Here is a 21,266-nt window from a genome sequence, read left to right as displayed (position 1 = left end):
CTTTTTTATTCGTATATGTACACATCTCAGCAATGACAGTTGGATTTGTAAAGTGTTCTTCATACAGAACAAAACATTGAAAAAAGAAAATATATGCATTCTCTACACAAAGGCCACAAGAACTTGTCAAATGTAGAGACTTGTGTTTAGTGTGTTGTTAACTGTGTGGTTTAGAGCTGCAAAATGAGTGATAAGCAAGAAATGTGTTTGTCATTGTTAAGAATTGGTGTGAGATAAAATACACCAGTTTCAGGTTTTGGTCATTGTGTTTGAGGTTCCAATGTTGGTGTTAAAGCGATGGAGAAACGTGTATCTTTGATTGATTGATTGAAAACTTTATTAGAAGATTTGCATAAGTAGGTACATGAAAGTACATATTACATACAAGGTCAACTAACAGGATAAAAACCCAAGAAAGCCACTGGCTTATTTCAATTGGGGTCCTTGATTCTCAATTCATCGTTACATGTAAGACAGACAAAAAAAACTAGTACTATCTACAAGATAATACAGACAAATAACTAGTACAATCTACAAGATAAACATACGTCCAACATGGGAAGAACAATACAACAAAACATAAGGTATGTACAGCGGGTAGGACAGGTGGGGACATACACCACAGGTGGGGGCGGGGGACAAAACACAAAGTATGTACAGTGGGTAGTTCGGGCAGGGGGACAGACATATAATATGTACAATGGGTAGTTCGGGCGGGGGGACAAAACAACAAGTATGTACAGTGTGTGGTCATGGTGGGGGGGGGGTACAAAAACACCAGTAGATTTAGGCGGGGGGGAGGGGGGGGGGGGCGACATAATAACATTGCGTTTGCTCAGAGTGTAGACCAGGTAGGGGGGTGGGACAAAACAACTAGTATGTGCAGAGGGTATTTCGGGTGGGGGTGGGGGGGGGGGGGGTGTGGGAGACATAACAACAAAACCACAAGAATATATAGAGGGTAGTCCTGGTGGGGGTGTAGTCTTTTAATTAGATCTTTGATTTAGAGGGTCCAGTTACGGATTGCAGCCTCCTGTAAATGTTTTTTGAGAGTGGTTTTGAAGGTGGGCAGTGTTTTGCACTCCTTTAAGATTATAGGAAGGGCGTTCCACATTTTTACTGCATAGTTTGCAAACGAGTTTAACCCCTTGTTTGTGGTGCAACGCGGTTGAACGTGGTTCGTGGAGCTTCCTCTGGTATTGTATGTGTGGACGTTGTTCACTTTTTGGAAGTATGTTGACAGGTACTTGGGTGTCTTTGTGGTCTCACATGAAAAGAGCCATTCAGGAGCCATTCAGGAGCCATCCTTGAGCCTAACTCCCTCTAGAGGACTGAACAGGAATGGTTCATCATCACATCACATCACATCACATCACATCACATCACATCACGCACGCACGCACGCACGCACGCACGCACGCACGCACGCACGCACACACGCACACACGCACACACACACACACACACACACACACAGTAAATCACTTGAAAACACAAGGGGAGCCTGTCCTTGCAGATTAAATGTGACACATTCTAATGCTTTGGTCCTCATGTCGGGATCCGATGTAATGATCAGACTTTTCTTTCTAATTTTGTTTAATACATTGTTGAAAATCAATGACACATCGCTAGTCAAATAACAGCTTGTTTTGTGAGCCTGTTAACAATATAAAGTACTGTTATAGTTAACTAGGTAGCAGTGGGAGTTACTCACCGAATCCATTGCATTGCAGTATTTTTGCTTGACTAGCGAGTTTGTGTTGTGATTCACACATATGTGACTGTCACATAGTATGTGACACAGTCTGGTGAAAAGGTCTGCATGCCGACAATTCTCAAGTAGTTAGATGTTAGTATAGCGAAGTTTTCTTTTTAGCTGCTAGGTATGGAGGACAGCTCGTGCCACAATGAAGTACGATACACACATTGAAATGCAATACATGTGTAACACTAAATACAATGCAAAAATATGGAATATTTGTGCCAAAATAAAATCAATACAGCAGTATACAGCATTGCATTTCGACATGTGTGCATTATATTTCGATGTGAGTTTTGGCATGATAATCACTTTTGTCATTATGTAAATTCTAGTCATGTTATAGGCTGGTTTCCTCCATAGGGGAGTTGGCTTGTAACTTGGCTAATTAACTCTAGCAGACAACCCCACATCACATCAGCCAAAGTAGTGATACATACAATTCCACGACTGGATAATGCTTCATTTCCAATCATAGTTAGCTAGCTTACTTACTTAGATGGCTTACTTACTTATCAGATGTACATTTGTGATAGACGCGTATCTCTGGATTTTCAGCCTCCTCTACCCCATGGTCTGTATGATGTGAATCGGGGCTCGATTTATGTTGGCATGGCCATTAAAACACCAGGAATGCATCAACCAGCATCTACTGTACCATCAGAATAACATCTTTGTAGTAAACATGTTTTGGAGTAAATTCAACATTTGGTTCAATACAAGTATAACAATAAAACAAAAGCCCTACCAAATTGAGTGAATGAATGATGAATGCTTCTCTGACCTTGATATTGACTTTATAACTATAATACACATGACTTCATTTCAGATCTTCCTTTTGTTTTTTTGTTCTCTCAGACTGTTGGTGTTGAAATGGGGATGATGCAGACAGAGGGTAGAGAATGGACTTGTCTCAGTGACTCTCACAGGGAGAGATGTGCTTGATCACTTCTTGTACGACTCTGCAGCCTCCTGTGTCGCTGTGGGTATCTGGCACAATAATAAACAGCAGAGTCTTCAGTCTTCAGGCTGTTCATCTGGAGATACACCTGCTCCTTGTTATCGTCTCTGGAGATGGTGAACCGACCCTTGACTGACTGGGAGTAGTAGATATGAGTGCTAGTACTAGGATGCATAAATGAAATCCACTCCAGTCCTTTCCCAGGAGCCTGTCTGATCCAAGCCATCCAATTGCCAGCCATGTTTAACCCAGAGGCTGTACAGGTCAGTTTGTGGGATTCTCCAGGCTTTTTAACCACTGGTTCAGACTGTGTGATTGTCTGACTCTGAACACCTGTGGAGACAAAGTCATGTCAGCATGTCCCTGGACAAATCAAACACAACAATCTGTTGTAATAGAATAAGTGTTAGAAGTGTTCACCTATCAAGACCAGTGTCATGAGTAGAAACACAACAGTAAATGTCATGATGAAGTGTTGGTAGTGGTGGTGTGTCCCTCTCCTCCTCTCTGCAGTGACATAAGTAGAGATGGAGGAGATCAGAGTTTTGCATTGACTCCTCCTCACAGGGTGGGACGGTCACATGGAGAGTAGAGTACATGTCGGGGGTTTGGTTTCTGTGTGTCAGCCAGGGAACAGGTTGATGTGCTTTGAGCAATCCCTGAGATATTAGTTCAGTTGGGATTTACTTTTCTTCATATTTTTTAAATACTTTCTTTTTTCATTTTTTGAGACATGGACATTAACACAACATTATCCCCAGTCCTGGAACCCCTTGATAAAAGGATTAAAAGTGTTTACAAATATTATGTACAACAGTCATATAACATTAACAATGAACAGGGGGGAATGAAATACCACAAAAACAACCGGGGATTAACAAAGGGTAGGAGAAGGGAGGGAGAAGGACCATGCGAACGGTGTCACTAAATAACAAAACACAGCCCTATTCTTCCCTACACCTCTGACCTACCTATACCACATACTAACTAACCCGGAACCTTAACTACCTGCTACAGAACTACGGGGCGTGAAACCCGCTCGCTTCTTACCTAATGTTTTTAGACAGCGGTTATCTATGTGATGTAATGTATACCCCAGGGTATCTTACCTAGCCCTTCTCCCGTGGCGAGGAAAAGAGAAAACAGGGGTCCATCAACACACTAAACCAACAGCTATGAACCAAAGAAACGACTTCTGGTAACAGACTATAACAAACTAGTCAAACAAAACACCACCCCTTCCCTCTCTCGCTACACATGACAAAACACATATTAAGTAGGAGATGATCTTCTGGGATTGGATGACCGGGGATGATACTGATTGAACACAGGTGAGGGCTGACGAGACAACGATGATGGACAGGACCCAATAACCAACAGGCGAGGAGCTGTCATGCCAAAACCTGCCGCTGCCAAAAGCTGCCGGGGGTGCGGCCTAACGCGTCACGACCAGCTGGCACGCGCACGCGTCACGACCAGCTGGCGACTGTGACGTCAGTCTAGTGTTTTTGAAACCTCCGAGGCGAGAAAGTAACCATATATATTCACAAAATGTATCCGGTTTATCAAAATAACCCTTATATCTATCTGATCTGACGGTTTTTTTCACAACGTTATTACTAGTCACTTTAAGGCCCAGGAGGGAGTTAGCGATTAGCGATGTTTAGCTTAGCTTAGTTTAACAGAAGTATCTTCACTTTTAACATGACTTCCCGTGGTCGTAGAGGGCTGGTCGACGGCTTAAAATGACCGTGTAGACCTGTAGACCTTATCCGGCTTTTTAACGTGCGCGTGCCAGCTGGTCGTGACGCGTTAGGCCGCACCCCCGGCAGCTTTTGGCAAGCGGCAGGTTTTGGCACGACAGAACCACTTCACCTCGTCCTAGGGGGAGACAGACAGAAGCAAAACAAAAACAGACACAATACAAAACATACAAGTCTGTAACAGTGTGTGACTATGGCATGAAAGTGATCTGGGAGGTTGGTGAGTGAGACCTTGGTAAGAGTTTGTACTCACATTATATGATTATCCCTGTTTGTTTTTGTCTGACTAAATATATTATATTTGTACTCATTCATAATTTATACTGTATGTATTTTACTGCTAATCATGAACAGTTGTGACATGGTGTTGACATAATAGGTGATGTTGACAGAGTGGAGCACAGTCTCAGTGACTCTCACAGGGAGAGATGTGCTTGATCAGTTCTTGTACGACTCTGCAGCCTCCTGTGTCACTGTGGGTCTCTGGCACAATAATAAACAGCAGAGTCTTCAGTCTTCAGGCTGTTCATCTGGAGATACACCTGCTCCTTGTTATTGTCTCTGGAGATGGTGAACCTGCCCTTGACTGACTGGGAGTAGTAGATATGGCTGCTGTAATGAGACGACAGCCACTCTAGTCCTTTCCCAGGAGCCTGTCTGATCCAAGCCATCCAATTGTTAGCCATGTTTAACCCAGAGGCTGTACAGGTCAGTTTGTGGGATTCTCCAGGCTTTTTAACCACTGGTTCAGACTGTGTGATTGTCTGACTCTGAACACCTGTGGAGACAAAGTCATGTCAGCATGTCCCTGGACAAATCAAACACAACAATCTGTTGTAATAGAATAAGTGTTAGAAGTGTTCACCTATCAAGACCAGTGTCATGAGTAGAAGCACAACAGTAAATGTCATGATGAAGTGTTGGTAGTGGTGGTGTGTGTCTGTTCCTCAGTCTAGTCAGAGCTTCAGTCCCTCTCCTCCTCTCTGCAGTGACAGAAGTAGAGATGGAGGAGATCAGAGTTTTGCATTGACTCCTCCTCACAGGGTGGGACGGTCACAGAGGGATAAAGAGAGTCAGAGTTAGAGACATGGTCCATACTGTATGTCCTGAATAATGACCCATTAAAAGGCTGGTGGTACTTTACAAAGAGATGAAAGAGCTGGTATACAAGGAGGTGAATTAACAACTTCAGATAGATGTTTAGTAGAAGGATAATATGAATTCCTGTTAGAAGGAACAGACAGGCTTAAAAAGATGTTAGTCTGGTCAGACTAACATCTTGATAATGTTTAGGAGTAAATTCAACATTTGGTTCAATGCAGGTATAATACAAAAACAAAGCTCTACGTATCAATATCAAAATGAGTTAAGTGAGTGAATGAATGATGAATGGTTCTCTGACCTGGATATTGACTTTGTAACTATGATACACATGACTCTTCATTTAAGATCTTCCTTTTGTAGATGTAGGTCACTCCCTTCTAATTTTGGGTGAGTGAAGTTGAAATGAGGATGTCAATAATCTCATAGAATTATCAGATATGTTTGATTTGTTTTATATGCTGAGTTCTCATACACAGTATGGGTCATAACTGAGAGCCTGACGTGTTTCTCTCTTGTTCTCTCAGACTGTTGGTGTTGAAATGGGGATGATGCAGACAGAGGGTAGAGAATAGACTTGTCTCAGTGACTCACACAGGGAGAGATGTGCTTGATCACTTCTTGTACGACTCTGCAGCCTCCTGTGTCACTGTGGGTCTCTGGCACAATAATAAACAGCAGAGTCTTCAGTCTTCAGGCTGTTCATCTGGATATACACCTGCTGCTTGTTATTGTCTCTGGAGATGGTGAACCGACCCTTGACTGACTGGGAGTAGTTGATGTTGATGCTGTCATAATGAGCCGCCAGCCACTCCAGTCCTTTCCCAGGAGCCTTTCTGATCCAAGCCATCCAGTAGCCACTGATAGTTAACCCAGAGGCTGTACAGGTCAGTTTGTGGGATTCTCCAGGCTTTTTAACCACTGGTTCAGACTCAGTCAGTGTCTGACCCTGGACACCTGTGGAGATAAAACAACACATATTGAACCAACAATTTATGATAATTTGTATAACACGCACACACACAGTGTGTATTTGTCATTGTTACCTGTACTGTAACAATGACAAATAAAGTCTATCTATCTATAATGTTCTTATACATTAGTTGCGTAACAAAGGTCATATTGAACTACAGTATGTGGCAGATCAAATCTGTCTGCAGGCAGCCTTCTCACTTACTGTGTATGGACACCACCATGAGAACTAAACTCCAGACAGTCCTCATGTTCACTGCTCAGTGATAGTTTGTTCAGGACTTGCTGTAACGTCAGTCCAAGCTGCTGAGAATGAAGACCAGAGCTGAGTGTCTGATTATAAAGGGATGAAGGGGAGGAGGACTTTGCATATGCCGCCCTCTAGAGGCTGAAACAGGGACTGAGAGGGAGAGATACTCTGATCTGTTCCTTCACTCTCCCACTATCTGTCTGGTATCATGTATTCTATTCAGATATATTCACACATGTTATGTCTCTTGAAGGCGATGTTGAAAGTCAGAACAAATGGCCAAAGTAATGTGTCCTGGTGGTACAATATAGTCATGTTTCTGTTTATTGTATCATTTGGTTTGCTAATCCCCCTTCTGCAGTTCTGTAAAATGTCTGTTGGGAAAACAATGCTTGTTTTGCTATGTTTAACTTTTAAATTGTCGGACATTGTTGCTCCATATTTGGTGGTGGTGTATTGCATGATGCTGTGTGTTTGATTGACTCACTTGGGATGACGTATTTGTTTTACACGTCTCTGTTTGATGATGTGGACCATGATATTGCTTATTTAGCGTATGTCATAGCCTATATCGTATGAATGAATAATCTTTAAAACTGCTTTAGTCAGATGAATGTGGAATAATGTTGCTTACTTTTTCTTCTCACAGTTGTGTTCATACTGTACCATTGTGCTTGTGTTTTATTCACTGGGGTTTATGTACAGGTCTCTCATTGGTTTGGATCACTGTGGAGGGTGTCTAGCACAGTAATACACAGCTGTGTCTCCAGTCTGGAGGCTCTGTCCTTTTAAAGTCACTGTGCTGCTAGAAGTGTCTCTGGTGATGCTGAATTTGTTTTTCAGTGAATCTTTGTAGCGCAGGTCTCCATCATGATATATCGTGCCAATCCACTCCAGAGCTTTTCCTGCAGCATGCCTTATCCAAGCTATTCCATACACGTTGCTGCTATCAGTCAGAGAATACCCAGAGACCTTACAGGTGAGGCTCAGAGTCTCTCCAGGCTTTACTACCACAGAGTCTGGCTGGGTGAGTTCAAGACCACAGTGCACATCTGTTCATGGAAAACAGACACATTAAAACAACGTCAATGTTCCATAGAGGAAACACAAAAGATAATGTGGCTAGCTGAGAACACGGATAGAAATAACATGTTTGTGTCATTTGTCAGAAGTTAGTTTTCAAACTCCAACATCAAGAAGGACTTACAGGACGCAGCTGCCAGCAGCAGCAGCAGCAGCAGAGATGCAGGGAACATGGTTGGTGTTGAAGATGAACTGGTGAGAGCTGCTCTTCTCTTCTACAGCTGAGTGGAAGATAGACAGACACTCCTCTTTATACAGATAGATGAGATGTATGACTTTGCATAGTGGAGAGAATGGGCAGTATCAGCTTTTATTTGCACTTATGGTTAGCAACTTAATACACACAGTTGAGGGATAGCAGGAATCGTATACAAAACTTGAGGGCAGCAATGTTAATACATAATCAAATCTCTAAATGAGCATTGAATTCAATATGTAACCAAGCTGTAAGTGTTATTGTAAACAAAAACACGTGATATAGGAATGCTGCGTAGCATGTAAATTACATTAAATATGTATAAATTATATTAACATTATATTTTAAATGTACTTCATTTTATTCATTTATTTATTTCTAATGCGATTTTTTTTCCTGATATGCTACAAATGATTGTGTTCAAAGCTGTTGCTGAGGTGGTTTACTCATGGCCCAAGACAACTAAGATATTTACTTGGCAAATGTGGGTTTCTAATTCATCCATTAGAGTTGCAACTGCAACAAAGTTGAAGGTTACCTAACACTCAGAGACTCTCTCATTGGTCGAATTGAAGCATAATTGTATATATGTATGGGATTATGAACCTTTGAAATACAAGTAAACTATTATATAGGTATATCATAAACATTTTGAGATATGACAATAACGTTCTCATAAGATTTAGTGCTTACAGTATTGGGAATTTAATATTTGTGTGTGTGACTCTATGGCATGAAAGTGATCTGGGAGGTTGGTGAGTGAGACCTTGGTAAGAGTTTTGTATTCACATTATATGATTATCCCTGTTTGTTTTTGCCTGATTAAACATATTATATTTGTACTCATTCGTAATTTATACTATATGTATTTTACTGCTAATCATGAACAGTTGTGACATGGTGTTGACATATGGGTGATGTTGACATATGGGTGATGTTGACAGAGGGGAGCACAGTCTCAGTGACTCTCACAGGGAGAGATGTGCTTGATCAGTTCTTGTACGACTCTGCAGCCTCCTGTGTCACTGTGGGTCTCTGGCACAATAATAAACAGCAGAGTCTTCAGTCTTCAGGCTGTTCATCTGGAGATACACCTGCTCCTTGTTATCGTCTCTGGAGATGGTGAACCGACCCTTGACTGACTGGGAGTAGCTGATGGTGCTGCTGTGCTGAGACGCCAGCCACTCCAGTCCTTTCCCAGGAGCCTGTCTGATCCAAGCCATCCAGTAGCTACTCATGCTTAACCCAGAGGCTGTACAGGTCAGTTTGTGGGATTCTCCAGGCTTTTTAAGCACTGGTTCAGACTGTGTGATTGTCTGACTCTGAACACCTGTGGAGACAAAGTCATGTCAGCATGTCCCTGGACAAATCAAACACATCAATCTGTTGTAATAGAATAAGTGTTAGAAGTGTTCACCTATCAAGACCAGTGTCATGAGTAGAAACACATCAGTAAATGTCATGATGAAGTGTTGGTAGTGGTGGTGTGTGTCTGTTCCTCAGTCTAGTCAGTGCTTCAGTCCCTCTCCTCCTCTCTGCAGTGACAGAAGTAGAGATGGAGGAGATCAGAGTTTTGCATTGACTCCTCCTCACAGGGTGGGACGGTCACAGAGAGATAAAGAGAGTCAGAGTTAGAGACCTGGTCCATACTGTATGTCCTGAATAATGACCCATTAAAAGGCTGGTGGTACTTTACATAGAGATAAAAGAGCTGGTATACAAGGAGGTGAATTAACAACTTGTATTGGATTCAGATAGATGTTTAGTAGAAGGATAATATGAATTCATGCTAGAAGGAATACATCAACCAGCATCTATTGTAAAATCAGAATAACAACTTGATAATGTTTTGAAGTAAATTCAACATTTGGTTCAATGCGGGTATAATACAAAAACAAAGCTCTACATATCAATATCAAAATGAGTTAAGTGAGTGAATGAATGATGAATGCTTCTCTGACCTCGATATTGACTTTGTAACTATGATACACATGACTCTTCATTTCAGATCTTCCTTTTGTAGATGTAGGTCACTCCCTTCTAATTTTGGGTGAGTGAAGTTGAAATGAGGATGTCAATAATCTCATAGAATTATCAGATATGTTTGATTTGTTTTTTATGCTGAGTTCTCATACACAGTATGGGTCATAACTGAGATCCTGAAGTGTTTCTCTCTTGTTCTCTCAGACTGTTGGTGTTGAAATGGGGATGATGCAGACAGAGGGTAGAGAATAGACTTGTCTCAGTGACTCTCACAGGGAGAGATGTGCTTGATCAGTTCTTGTACGACTCTGCAGCCTCCTGTGTCACTGTGGGTCTCTGGCACAATAATAAACAGCAGAGTCTTCAGTCTTCAGGCTGTTCATCTGGAGATACACCTGCTCCTTGTTATTGTCTCTGGAGATGGTGAACCTGCCCTTGACTGACTGGGAGTAGTAGATAGAAGTGCTAGTACTAGGATGCATAATAGAGATCCATTCCAGTCCTTTCCCAGGAGCCTGTCTGATCCAAGCCATCCAATTGCCAGCCATGTTTAACCCAGAGGCTGTACAGGTCAGTTTGTGGGATTCTCCAGGCTTTTTAACCACTGGTTCAGACTGTGTGATTGTCTGACTCTGAACACCTGTGGAGACAAAGTCATGTCAGCATGTCCCTGGACAAATCAAACACAACAATCTGTTGTAATAGAATAAGTGTTAGAAGTGTTCACCTATCAAGACCAGTGTCATGAGTAGAAGCACAACAGTAAATGTCATGATGAAGTGTTGGTAGTGGTGGTGTGTGTCTGTTCCTCAGTCTAGTCAGTGCTTCAGTCCCTCTCCTCCTCTCTGCAGTGACAGAAGTAGAGATGGAGGAGATCAGAGTTTTGCATTGACTCCTCCTCACAGGGTGGGACGGTCACAGAGAGATAAAGAGAGTCAGAGTTAGAGACCTGGTCCATACTGTATGGCTGTTCATCTGGAGATACACCTGCTGTTTGTTATTGTCTCTGGAGATGGTGAACCGACCCTGGACTGACTGGGAGTAGTAGATAGCAGTGCTAACACTAGGATGCATATTAGAGATCCACTCCAGTCCTTTCCCAGGAGCCTGTCTCATGTAATAGCTAGTGAATGTGAACCCAGAGGCTGTACAGGTCAGTTTGTGGGATTCTCCAGGCTTTTTAACCACTGGTTCAGACTCAGTCAGTGTCTGACCCTGGACACCTGTGGAGATAAAACAACACATATTGAACCAACGATTTATCATCATTTGTATAACACGTATAACACGCACACAGAGTGGACACCACCATGAGAACTAAACTCCAGACAGTCCTCATGTTCACTGCTCAGTGATAGTTTGTTCAGGACTTGCTGTAACGTCAGTCCAAGCTGCTGAGAATGAAGACCAGAGCTGAGTGTCTGATTATAAAGGGATGAAGGGGAGGAGGACTTTGCATATGCCGCCCTCTAGAGGCTGAAACAGGGACTGAGAGGGAGAGATACTCTGATCTGTTCCTTCACTCTCCCACTATCTGTCTGGTATCATGTATTCTATTCAGATATATTCACACATGTTATGTCTCTTGAAGGCGATGTTGAAAGTCAGAACAAATGGCCAAAGTAACGTGTCCTGGTGGTACAATATAGTCATGTTTCTATTTATTGTATCATTTGGTTTGCTAATCCGCCTTCTGCAGTTCTGTAAAATGTCTGTTGGGAAAACAATGCTTGTTTTGCTATGTTTAACTTTTAAATTGTCGGACATTGTTGCTCCATATTTGGTGGTGGTGTATTGCATAATGCTGTGTGTTTGATTGACTCACTTGGGATGACGTATTTGTTTCACACGTCTCTGTTTGATGACGTGGACCATGATATTGCTTATTTAGCGTATGTCATAGCCTATATTGTATGAATGAATAATCTTTAAAACTGCTTTAGTCAGATGAATGTGGAATAATGTTGCTTACTTTTTCTTCTCACAGTTGTGTTCATACTGTACCATTGTGCTTGTGTTTTATTCACTGGGGTTTTTGTACAGGTCTCTCATTGGTTTGGATCACTGTGGAGGGCGTCTAGCACAGTAATACACAGCTGTGTCTCCAGTCTGGAGGCTCTGTCCTTTTAAAGTCACTGTGCTGCTGGAAGCGTCTCTGGTGATGCTGAATTTGTTTTTCAGTGAATCTTTGTAGCGCAGGTCTCCATCATGATATATCGTGCCAATCCACTCCAGAGCTTTACCTGCAGGATGCCTTATCCAAGCTATTCCAAACACGTTGCTGCTATCAGTCAGAGAATACCCAGAGACCTTACAGGTGAGGCTCAGAGTCTCTCCAGGCTTTACTACCACAGAGTCTGGCTGGGTGAGTTCAAGACCACAGTGCACATCTGTTCATGGAAAACAGACACATTAAAACAACGTCAATGTTCCATAGAGGAAACACAAAAGATAATGTGGCTAGCTGAGGCCACTGATAGAAATAACATGTTTGTGTCATTTGTCAGAAGTTAGTTTTCAAACTCCAACATCAAGAAGGACTTACAGGACGCAGCTGCCAGCAGCAGCAGCAGCAGCAGAGATGCAGGGAACATGGTTGGTGTTGAAGATGAACTGGTGAGAGCTGCTCTTCTCTTCTCCAACTGAGTGGAAGATAGACAGACACTCCTCTTTATACAGATAGATGAGATGTATGACTTTGCATAGTGGAGAGAATGGGCAGTATCAGCTTTTATTTGCACTTATGGTTAGCAACTTAATACACACAGTTGAGGGATAGCAGGAATCGTATAAAAAACTTGAGGCCAGCAATGTTAATACATAATCAAATCTCTAAATGAGCATTGAATTCAATATGTAACCAACCTGTAAGTGTTATTGTTAACAAAAACATGTGATGTAGGAATGCTGCGTAGCATGTAAATTATATGAAATATTTATAAATTATATTAACATTATATTTTAAATGTACTTTATTTCATTCATTTATTTATTTCTAATGGGATTTTTTTCCAGATATGCTACAAATGATTGTGTTCAAAGCTGTTGCTGAGGTGGTTTACTCATGGCCCAAGACAACTAAGATATTTACTTGGCAAATGTGGGTTTCTAATTCATCAATTAGAGTTGCAACTGCAACAAAGTTGAAGGTTACCTAACACTCAGAGACTCTCTCATTGGTCGAATTGAAGCATAATTGTATATATGTATGGGATTATGAACCTTTGAAATACAAGTAAACTATTATATAGGTATATCATAAACATTTTGAGATATGACAATAACGTTCTCATAAGATTTAGTGCTTACAGTATTGGGAATTGAATATGTGTGTGTGTGACTCTATGGCATGAAAGTGATCTGGGAGGTTGGTGAGTGAGACCTTGGTAAGAGTTTTGTATTCACATTATATGATTATCCCTGTTTGTTTTTGCCTGATTAAACATATTATATTTGTACTCATTCATAATTTATACTGTATGTATTTTACTGCTAATCATGAACAGTTGTGACATGGTGTTGACATATTGGTGATGTTGACATATGGGTGATGTTGATATATGGGTGATGTTGACAGAGTGGAGCACAGTCTCAGTGACTCTCACAAGGAGAGATGTGCTTGATCAGTTCTTGTACGACTCTGCAGCCTCCTGTGTCACTGTGGGTCTCTGGCACAATAATAAACAGCAGAGTCTTCAGTCTTCAGGCTGTTCATCTGGAGATACACCTGTTCCTTGTTATTGTCTCTGGAGATGGTGAACCGACCCTGGACTGACTGGGAGTAGTAGATATGGCTGCTGTAATGAGACGCCAGCCACTCCAGTCCTTTCCCAGGAGCCTGTCTGATCCAAGCCATCCAATTGTTAGCCATGTTTAACCCAGAGGCTGTACAGGTCAGTTTGTGGGATTCTCCAGGCTTTTTAACCACTGGTTCAGACTGTGTGATTGTCTGACTCTGAACACCTGTGGAGACAAAGTCATGTCAGCATGTCCCTGGACAAATCAAACACAACAATCTGCTGTAATAGAACAAGTGTTAGAAGTGTTCACCTATCAAGACCAGTGTCATGAGTAGAAGCACAACAGTAAATGTCATGATGAAGTGTTGGTAGTGGTGGTGTGTGTCTGTTCCTCAGTCTAGTCAGTGCTTCAGTCCCTCTCCTCCTCTCTGCAGTGACAGAAGTAGAGATGGAGGGGATCAGAGTTTTGCATTGACTCCTCCTCACAGGGTGGGACGGTCACAGAGAGATAAAGAGAGTCAGAGTTAGAGACCTGGTCCATACTGTATGTCCTGAATAATGACCCATTAAAAGGCTGGTGGTACTTTACATAGAGATAAAAGAGCTGGTATACAAGGAGGTGAATTAACAACTTGTATTGGATTCAGATAGATGTTTAGTAGAAGGATAATATGAATTCCTGTTAGAAGGAATACATTAACCAGCATCTATTGTAAAATCAGAATAACATCTTGATAATGTTTTGAAGTAAATTCAACATTTGGTTCAATGCAGGTATAATACAAAAACAAAGCTCTACATATCAATATCAAATTGAGTTAAGTGAGTGAATGAATGATGAATGCTTCTCTGACCTCGATATTGACTTTGTAACTATGATACACATGACTCTTCATTTCAGATCTTCCTTTTGTAGATGTAGGTCACTCCCTTCTAATTTTGGGTGGGTGAAGTTGAAATGAGGATGTCAATAATCTCATAGAATTGGCAGATATGTTTGATTTGTTTTATATGCTGAGTTCTCATACACAGTATGGGTCATAACTGAGAGCCTGGCGTGTTTCTCTCTTGTTCTCTCAGACTGTTGGTGTTGAAATGGGGATGATGCAGACAGAGGGTAGAGAATAGACTTGTCTCAGTGACTCACAAGGAGAGATGTGCTTGATCACTTCTTGTACGACTCTGCAGCCTCCTGTGTCACTGTGGGTCTCTGGCACAATAATAAACAGCAGAGTCTTCAGTCTTCAGGCTGTTCATCTGGAGATACACCTGCTGCTTGTTATTGTCTCTGGAGATGGTGAACCGACCCTTGACTGACTGGGAGTAGTAAGTGCTACCACCACTACCATCGCTTGTAGAGATCCACTCCAGTCCTTTCCCAGGAGCCTGCCTGATCCAAGCCATCTGGTAATTGCTGCCACCAAAGTTATATGTACAGGTGAGTTTGTGGGATTCTCCAGGCTTTTTAACTACTGGGTCAGACTGTGTTATTGTCTGACCATGAACACCTGTGGAAATGCAATGACAAAAATAAGAAAAGACTCTGAAATGTCCGGTATTCAAGAGACATTCAAGTAAACACAACACATGAACACTTACTGTGTATGGACACCACCATGAAAACTAAACTCCAGACAGTCCTCATGTTCACTGCTCAGTGATAGTTTGTTCAGGACTTGCTGTAACGTCAGTCCAAGCTGCCGAGAATGAAGACCAGAGCTGAGTGTCTGATTATAAAGGGATAAAAGGGGAGGAGGACTTTGCATATGCCGCCCTCTAGAGGCTGAAACAGGGACTGAGAGATAGAGATACTCTGATCTGTTCCTTCACTCTCCCACTATCTCTCTGGTATCATGTATTCTATTCAGATATATTCACACATGTTATGTCTCTTGAAGGCGATGTTGAAAGTCAGAACAAATGGCCAAAGTAATGTGTCCTGGTGGTACAATATAGTCATGTTTCTATTTATTGTATCATTTGGTTTGCTAATCCGCCTTCTGCAGTTCTGTAAAATGTCTGTTGGGAAAACAATGCTTGTTTTGCTATGTTTAACTTTTAAATGGTCGGACATTGTTGCTCCATATTTGGTGGTGGTGTATTGCATAATGCTGTGTGTTTGATTGACTCACTTGGGATGACTTATTTGTTTCACACGTCTCTGTTTGATGACGTGGACCATGATATTGCTTATTTAGCGTATGTCATAGCCTATATTGTATGAATGAATAATCTTTAAAACTGCTTTAGTCAGATGAATGTGGAATAATGTTGCTTACTTTTTCTTCTCACAGTTGTGTTCATACTGTACCATTGTGCTTGTGTTTTATTCACTGGGGTTTTTGTACAGGTCTCTCATTGGTTTGGATCACTGTGGAGGGCGTCTAGCACAGTAATACACAGCTGTGTCTCCAGTCTGGAGGCTCTGTCCTTTTAAAGTCACTGTGCTGCTGGAAGCGTCTCTGGTGACAGTGAACCTGTCTGTTAAGGAACTATGAGAATTGGAGCTTCCATCATAATAGATAGTCCAAATCCACTCCAGAGCTTTACCTGCAGCATGCCTTATCCAAGCTATTCCAAACACGTTGCTGCTATCAGTCAGAGAATACCCAGAGACCTTACAGGTGAGGCTCAGAGTCTCTCCAGGCTTTACTACCACAGAGTCTGGCTGGGTGAGTTCAAGACCACAGTGCACATCTGTTCATGGAAAACAGACACATTAAAACAACTTCAATGTTCCATAGAGGAAACACAAAAGATAATGTGGCTAGCTGAGAACACTGATAGAAATAACATGTTTGTGTCATTTGTCAGAAGTTAGTTTTCAAACTCCACAATCAAGAAGGACTTACAGGACGCAGCTGCCAGCAGCAGCAGCAGCAGCAGAGATGCAGGGAACATGGTTGGTGTTGAAGATGAACTGGTGAGAGCTGCTCTTCTCTTCTACAGCTGAGTGGAAGATAGACAGACACTCCTCTTTATACAGATAGATGAGATGTATGACTTTGCATAGTGGAGAGAATGGGCAGTATCAGCTTTTATTTGCACTTATGGTTAGCAACTTAATACACACAGTTGAGGGATAGCAGGAATCGTATACAAAACTTGAGGGCAGCAATGTTAATACATAATCAAATCTCTAAATGAGCATTGAATTCAATATGTAACCAAGCTGTAAGTGTTATTGTAAACAAAAACACGTGATATAGGAATGCTGCGTAGCATGTAAATTACATTAAATATGTATAAATTATATTAACATTATATTTTAAATGTACTTCATTTTATTCATTTATTTATTTCTAATGCGATTTTTTTTCCTGATATGCTACAAATGATTGTGTTCAAAGCTGTTGCTGAGGTGGTTTACTCATGGCCCAAGACAACTAAGATATTTACTTGGCAAATGTGGGTTTCTAATTCATCCATTAGAGTTGCAACTGCAACAAAGTTGAAGGTTACCTAACACGTAGAGACTCTCTCGTTGGTCGAATTGAAGCATAATTGTATATATGTATGGGATTATGAACATTTGAAATACAAGTAAACTATTATATAGGTATATCATAAACATTTTGAGACAATAACGTTCTCATAAGATTCAGTGCTTACAGTATTGGGAATTCAATGTGTGTGTGTGTGACTATGGCATGAAAGTGATCTGGGAGGTTGGCGAGTGAGACCTTGGTAAGAGATTGTATTCACATTATATGATTATCCCTGTTTGTTTTTGTCTGATTAAACATATTATATTTGTACCCATTCGTAATTTATACTGTATGTATTTTACTACTAATCATGAACAGTAGTGACATGGTGTTGACATATGGGTGATGTTGACATATGGGTGATGTTGACAGAGTGGAAAACAGTCTCATTGACTCTCACAGGGAGAGATGTGCTTGATCACTTCTTGTACGACTCTGCAGCCTCCTGTGTCACTGTGGGTCTCTGGCACAATAATAAACAGCAGAGTCTTCAGTCTTCAGGCTGTTCATCTGGATATACACCTGCTCCTTGTTATTGTCTCTGGAGATGGTGAACCGACCCTGGACTGACTGGGAGTAGTAGATATTGCTGCTGTGCTGAGACGCCAGCCACTCAAGTCCTTTCCCAGGAGCCTGTCTGATCCAAGCCATCCAATGGTTAGCCATGTTTAACCCAGAGGCTGTACAGGTCAGTTTGAGGGATTCTCCAGGCTTTTTAACCACTGGTTCAGATTGTGTGATTGTCTGACTCTGAACACCTGTGGAGACAAAGTCATGTCAGCATGTCCCTGGACAAATCAAACACAACAATCTGTTGTAATAGAATAAGTGTTAGAAGTGTTCACCTATCAAGACCAGTGTCATGAGTAGAAGCACAACAGTAAATGTCATGATGAAGTGTTGGTAGTGGTGGTGTGTGTCTGTTCCTCAGTCTAGTCAGTGCTTCAGTCCCTCTCCTCCTCTCTGCAGTGACAGAAGTAGAGATGGAGGAGATCAGAGTTTTGCATTGACTCCTCCTCACAGGGTGGGACGGTCACAGAGAGATAAAGAGAGTCAGAGTTAGAGACCTGGTCCATACTGTATGTCCTGAATAATGACCCATTAAAAGGCTGGTGGTACTTTACATAGAGATAAAAGAGCTGGTATACATGGAGGTGAATTAACAACTGGTATTGGATTCAGATAGAAGTTTAGTAGAAGGATAATATGAAGTCCTGTTAGAAGGAATACATCAACCAGCATCTATTGTAAAATCAGAATAACATCTTGATAATGTTTTGAAGTAAATTCAACATTTGGTTCAATGCGGGTATAATACAAAAACAAAGCTCTACATATCAATATCAAATTGAGTTAAGTGAGTGAATGAATGATGAATGCTTCTCTGACCTCGATATTGACTTGATACACATGACTCTTCATTTCAGATCTTCCTTTTGTAGATGTAGGTCACTCCCTTCTAATTTTGGGTGGGTGAAGTTGAAATGAGGGTGTCAATAATCTCATAGAATTATCAGATATGTTTGATTTGTTTTATATGCTGAGTTCTCATACACAGTATGGGTCATAACTGAGAGCCTGACGTGTTTCTCTCTTGTTCTCTCAGACTGTTGATGTTGAAATGGGGATGATGCAGACAGAGGGTAGAGAATAGACTTGTCTCAGTGACTCTCACAGGGAGAGATGTGCTTGATCAGTGCTTGTACGACTCTGCAGCCTCCTGTGTCGCTGTGGGTATCTGGCACAATAATAAACAGCAGAGTCTTCAGTCTTCAGGCTGTTCATCTGGAGATACACCTGCTCCTTGTTATTGTCTCTGGAGATGGTGAACCTGCCCTGGACTGACTGGGAGTAGTAGATAGCAGTGCTAACACTAGGATGCACATAGGAAATCCACTCCAGTCCTTTCCCGGGAGCCTGTCTGATCCAATTCATCTCGTAGCTACTGAATGTGAACCCAGAGGCTGTACAGGTCAGTTTGTGGGATTCTCCAGGCTTTTTAACCACTGGTTCAGACTCAATCAGTGTCTGGCCTTGAACACCTGAAGACAGATTACATAGGCAATGTCAAGGTTAGAACAACATTTTTTGTGAAGTGTCAATTTGTCTCTTATCAAATCTCCTCACCTGTTAGATAGGCTGTCAGGAAGAGGAGTGCTGCGGTAGGAAACATGGTGAGTTGTTGAGTTCTCTTAATAGTAGTTCAGACAGTCCACAGATCCTTCAACAGACAGATACATAAAGATGGAGGATGGGAGAGGTTTGCATGAGCTCCTCCTCACTGGGAGAGACGACCAATCACATGAGGCTTTTACAAAATGCTGTAGAATTCCTCACAGTGGTTTCATGTCATGTTGAGATGTCACTCCTCAAGTTCAAATACACCCACCATCACGTTTTCCATAGCGTAGCTGGTTTACATCGGGTATTTGAGGAGACAGTCATGTGACAGTCATGTGTCGGCAAGTCAGAGGTCGCAAGTTCAATGCTCGGTCGAATTGCGCAGCGACTGTTTGCAACCAGACGCTGTACTATGAAGACATACTGTTGAATGAGTCTTTACCTTTCGTTTGACAAGTTATGTTGAGTGACAACGTACAGTATTATTCTCATTGGCAACAACAGCTTCAGGGGGAATTACAATGGGGATCATCAAACGTGTGTCAGAGAAAGCACGTGAACACATCTCTGAATCAATCCCTCTAGAATCCTCTCTATTTAATGAACCGTTGGTAAACCTTAGCGTAGCCTGCCCCCTAGAGGCAGGACAGATACATGTGATCCCCCATAGTTGTCCCCAAACCGTGCCTCTCCAGAGGTGACTGGTGGTGACTTCCTATCATAATAATGTGTTGATACTTTATTTGGCATTATGGTCTGCGTCAGTTCTCATAGTCAGTAACATAGGTCATGTGACCTCCGGCTTTATAATGGACTGGAATTTCATTAAAAGACAAAGGTCGCCCCTTTTTGGTTGATGGGCGTACTTTCAGGTGACAGGGGTTTTTGTAGGGGTCTGAGGGTTGTTTGTGTCACTGTGGCTGTCGAGCACAGTAATACACAGCTGTGTCTTCAGTCTGAAAGCTCTTCCCTTGTAGAAGCACAGTGCTGCTGGCGCTGTCATAACTGGAGCTGATCTTGTTCTTGAGTGAGTCTACAGTAAGTTGGCTACTTCCACATGTATAGCCAATGTATTCAAGTGTTTTGCCCTCCATCTGTCGTATCCAATGTAGACAATAAGATGAGATTGAGAACCCAGAGAATTTACAGGAGATGGTGAGAGACTCTCCAGGCTTGGCGACCACAGGGCCAGACTGGATGAGCTCAACATCACAGTGAACCCCTGCACAGAGAAAATATAACATTAAAACACATCATGAACAGTTCATTCATAAGCACACCTAACCTAATGAGGTTTTTACCGTTATTGACACATTTGATTATAGGTCTCCGTTAAGTTGAACAGAGAGACTCACAGGACACAGCTGCCAGCAGCAGCAGCAGCAGCAGCAGAGATGCAGGGAACATGGTTGGTGTTGAAGATGAACTGGTGAGAGCTGCTCTTCTCTTCTCCAGTTGAGTGGAAGATAGACAGACACTCCTCTTTATACAGATAGATGAGATGTATGACTTTGCATGGTGGAGAGAATGGGCAGTATCAGCTTTTATTTGCACTTATGGTTAGCAACTTAATACACACAGTTGAGGGATAGCAGGAATCGTATACAAAACTTGAGGGCAGCAATGTTAATACATAATCAAATCTCTAAATGAGCATTGAATTCAATATGTAACCAACCTGTAAGTGTTACTGTTAACAAAAACATTTGATATAGGAATGCTGCGTAGCATGTAAATTACATTAAATATTTATAAATTATATTAACATTATATTTTAAACATACTTCATTTTATTCATTTATTTATTTCTAATGGGATTTCTTTCCAGATATGCTACAAATGATTGTGT

At 41.6% G+C, this 21,266-nt stretch overlaps 3 gene segments (V, D, J or C); all 3 read right to left on the bottom strand.

Moving 5' to 3' along the window:
• Window positions 1-6,230: 6,230 nt before the first annotated feature.
• On the bottom strand, window positions 6,231-8,062 carry LOC308157784 (immunoglobulin heavy variable 3-30-3-like). The segment is given in 3 exons: window positions 8,014-8,062; window positions 7,784-7,858; window positions 6,231-6,541 (listed from the first exon to the last, which is right to left on the bottom strand).
• Window positions 8,063-12,129: 4,067 nt separating this feature from the next.
• On the bottom strand, window positions 12,130-12,662 carry LOC308157783 (immunoglobulin heavy variable 4-38-2-like). The segment is given in 2 exons: window positions 12,614-12,662; window positions 12,130-12,458 (listed from the first exon to the last, which is right to left on the bottom strand).
• Window positions 12,663-15,005: 2,343 nt separating this feature from the next.
• On the bottom strand, window positions 15,006-20,824 carry LOC308157782 (immunoglobulin heavy variable 3-23-like). The segment is given in 4 exons: window positions 20,773-20,824; window positions 20,565-20,639; window positions 16,661-16,757; window positions 15,006-15,222 (listed from the first exon to the last, which is right to left on the bottom strand).
• Between the last annotated feature and the right edge of the window lie 442 nt (window positions 20,825-21,266).

The sequence above is a fragment of the Nansenia antarctica genome (assembly GCF_963989245.1).
Source record: "Nansenia antarctica genome assembly, chromosome: 5".
In the NCBI taxonomy this organism is placed as follows: Eukaryota; Metazoa; Chordata; class Actinopteri; order Argentiniformes; family Microstomatidae; genus Nansenia; species Nansenia antarctica.
Note: the sequence above shows the minus strand (reverse complement) of the source record. Positions and strands in the feature narration are given on the sequence as shown.